The 3,722-nt window shown below is 35.2% G+C and overlaps 1 long non-coding RNA gene across 1 annotated transcript; it reads right to left on the reverse strand.

Moving 5' to 3' along the window:
• Positions 1 to 532: 532 nt before the first annotated feature.
• On the reverse strand, positions 533 to 2,626 carry LOC138404899 (uncharacterized). The gene is made up of 3 exons (XR_011238642.1): positions 2,452 to 2,626; positions 2,119 to 2,205; positions 533 to 1,533 (listed from the first exon to the last, which is right to left on the reverse strand). It is a non-coding gene; the product is annotated as an uncharacterized lncRNA (long non-coding RNA).
• Positions 2,627 to 3,722: the final 1,096 nt, after the last annotated feature.

Raw genomic sequence — 3,722 nt, forward strand, 5'->3', positions numbered from 1 at the left:
GATCTCAAGAAATTGTGTTGACGAAGTTAAAATTATTGAGTCAGAAAAGGACTGTCCTCCTGTTTGTGCATGAGTGTGAAAATATACACTTTACAGAATTATTTCAATATTGGCCGCAAGTAAAACTACATTACTACAAACCTCAGATTTGCAACATAAAATTCTAATGTTTTTGTTTCTTACTAATTTATATTCAAGTATAAAGGTCAGACAACAACAAAAAAACATGATGAATAACTTTAAGCTGCATCCTTTTTTATATGAAAGCTCCTCTGCACTCCATGCGATGAAGGTCGACTTCAGTGAAGAAAAATGTACCTCACCTAATTCAGAGTGACAGTGTGTCTAAAGACTACCCAATATGTTGCGTGACACTGGGCAGGAAGCAGGTTTGTCAACATCTATAAATTCTATGTGAAGCCACAGATAAAATCTTTAAAAAATGTCTTAGCTAAAATTAAATCTTTGTCACTTCTCACAGCTGTGTCTAATGTGTAAATATGTGACGTTTTCACAATAAAAGGAAATATTCTTTTACAATACAAGATTTTAATTGTGTGATAAAAATGGAAATTTGACCCAAAGAAAATATAATATATAAAATTCTATCACAAACGTATTTACAAAAATGTTTCTTGGAAATTGTATCCATCACCAAGGGAGTGCATTGTGGTGCAATGTCCTGATGTGTGCATTATTACGATTTATTTAACTGTCACTTTAAACCCACTCCTTGGCTGCTGTCACCTACAACAGGCGTATCTTTTTTCTTACCAGCAGTGAGTGTGAGTTATCTAGGTGGTTTCCTGTATTGCTTTACCCTTAATAATCAGAAAGGTTTTTATCAGATTGAGACAACTTCTCCCCCTCCCTTTACCAAATTTACACAACCAGCATCTACGGAAGAACATATATATATATATATATATATGGGGTTAACTGGTTAGCATGCTGACTTAATTGAAAAGAAGTGATAGAAGTAAAACGAGTGAACATTGGCGATGCTTTCTGGGTAAAGGGGTGAAGTTTGATGCTGAACTTGCATCTAGGTTGAAACATTGGCCATGTAACAATAGCAAAACTCACAAATAGGTCTTTTAAAAAGAAAAAGCCTCCAGCCCCATTTGATGATGTTGCATGTTATCCTTTCAGCTGATCAGGTGTTTAACAGACAAAACATTGGACAAACGGCTGTTGCATATCTTAGTCTTGTCTAGACTTGCTCTTCCTTATGCTTGAATGTGGTCTGCGTTGAACTTCAGCTTCAGCCCTCCTCTATATCAGAGTACTCAAATGAACCAGAGCCAGAATGTGTGATGTCTCCAGGCCCCTGTCCAGTCAGTAGATTGACTGTTTCCTGTAAGAATTGTCTCTCTTTCTCCAAGGCTTCATATTCTCTCACAATTCTTCTCAGCTGCTTCTTGCAGCAGGAACATTCCTGCGTTAGAAACAGTTCAGGATCTGGAATCTCACACAAATCTGCTAGTATGGACAAATTCAATGGAAACTCATCTGAAGCTTCTTTTGAATACACTGTAAAGAAAAAACAGAAATTGCAAGTTTTGGTTGCAAAATACTCAAGACATATTTTCATAGACACCAATATTCTGATATAAACCAGATTAAGACAATAGTCTGAATAAGAACCTGCTGTGTGAAGAGCATTTTATGATAACCCAACGTGAATAAGGTCAAAATCAAAATAAGCAATAATCAAATTGAAATATGTGAAGCATTCCGACCTTCGTCACATTACATAGAAATGTGTCTTTTCACAGTATTTTGTGACATTGATGTGGTGTTTAAAAGAAAAGCAAGGAAAAAAACATTGTTGCAAGTAGCCAACGTTTGCTAGCTTCTCCTCTCTGTCATTTTTCAGTAGAGGTATTAATTATTTAAGCGTAAACAAGATGGATAAAATATTGAGTATATGGTAGCATCGTGCATTAACCTAATTCAAGTTTTGGAACTCATGTACATCGTAATTAGAGTAACGTCTTATTCAGATTAAGAACAATAGTCAGATTATTGGTGTCTATGTACACGTAGTCATTGATTGCTAGTGAGCTGATGCTCTTATTGTGTTTGTGTGAAAGAATATTGTTGCGTACAACTTACAGGTGAGACGCAGTGAGATATTAAGGATGGCCTGTAAAACACACAGCACTGCTAAGGTTACAACCACGATCTTGAGGAGTCTTCTCTCTGTGTGACACAAACACATCTGTTATCCAGAGAAGTGACACTACTATCTAACCTCCAACATCTGATCACACATTAGTCTAAAATAATTGGACTGTTAATCTTTATTATTTTATATCCAATTATTTTACAGAAATAAAAACAGTGTATAACTTCTGAAGAATGTGAAGATATGTAGCTGTTTGAGTAAACTAGATCTAGACCTGATAAAAGATTCTTTGTTAGTCTCGGTTTACTCGCTGCTCTTACCTGATGGTTCAGTCTTAATACTGTTTTTCTCAGCTCCCTGAAGATGGTCTACATTGGCGTAGTCAGAAGACTCTGGCTCCTGTGCCATCATGCTGATCTGTTGTGAGATTCTGTTCCTACACTTTCTGATACATTGCTGGACTCTGGGTTTTTCTTCATGTGTTTCAAATAAAGGAAGTTGGTAGTTTATTTGAGGAAATGATTTGGTTTCGTCTTGTTAAAAGTCAGCCTCCGGAGTGATTAAAATAGACAAAAGCCTTATCTCTGTATCTATTCATTCTCACTTATTGTATCCATCTAACTATTATCTATACCACTTATTCTGTAATCACAGGGACAACATAGAGAAAAACTCATATTTACAATGTTTGAAAACATATTACATATACATACTGTACATTTTCTCAAAAGTCACACAAAAATAAACACAAAAAAAACTTAAAAAGACTGACCCCTCCACCTTGTTCAGGAGTAAGTAGAAAAAATATAGATTATCTTTTTTATTACAGTCATAGGTTATTGTATAGAATTGTATTAGATTGTAATAGTAGATATGATACAGTATTTGTTTTTATAGTTAATACTATTACTGTATATTTTATACTAAAATATAGAAAATATTTGTAAGCTTGAATACCACTCAGTAGAGTGTATTCCACCGCCAAGGCCCAACAGTCCCCTTACAAAACCAGATTCAAATTCATTCAATCCAGATTTTTATTTGGATCTGCACTAAATTGCACAAACTCATAAATATCTTGATTTTTTTGCATTAAGATGCATGAATTATTCTCTGAGTAAGCAAAGAAAATAATGTGAATATACACCAACATTTAATGGGTTCTTTCCTTATCCATACCACATCCTTCCTGGCCTGCTAAATAACAAACAAAAAGGATTGTTTTTTCTAAATTAAACAACTGAATTTAATAAAGATGTTTGATTTTTTTGTTAAACACAGTAACTAGATAAAACTAGGCTTCATCCCATCTTTTCATTTGACCATTGGATCTGTCTGACATCACAGAGGCAACATTGTCTTTGACCAAGCAGCAGGGGGACGTATCATGGGATGAAGAATACAGCCTTGATAATGCTTCAGCAGCCTCATCACCACATGCCTCCTCCAGTGCTTGTACAAAGTGCTATAGACTCATGGGGATACTGCAATCATTTCTCTTCCATAAAAAGGAGTGCTCTCTGTTGGTTCTTTTATTCCTCGAGCCTTATTTGCGAACTGAAAAGCAACAGGTGTTTGCCCATGTAAGGAG

Source organism: Paralichthys olivaceus, chromosome 2 (assembly GCF_024713975.1).
Source record: "Paralichthys olivaceus isolate ysfri-2021 chromosome 2, ASM2471397v2, whole genome shotgun sequence".
Taxonomy (NCBI): Eukaryota; Metazoa; Chordata; class Actinopteri; order Pleuronectiformes; family Paralichthyidae; genus Paralichthys; species Paralichthys olivaceus.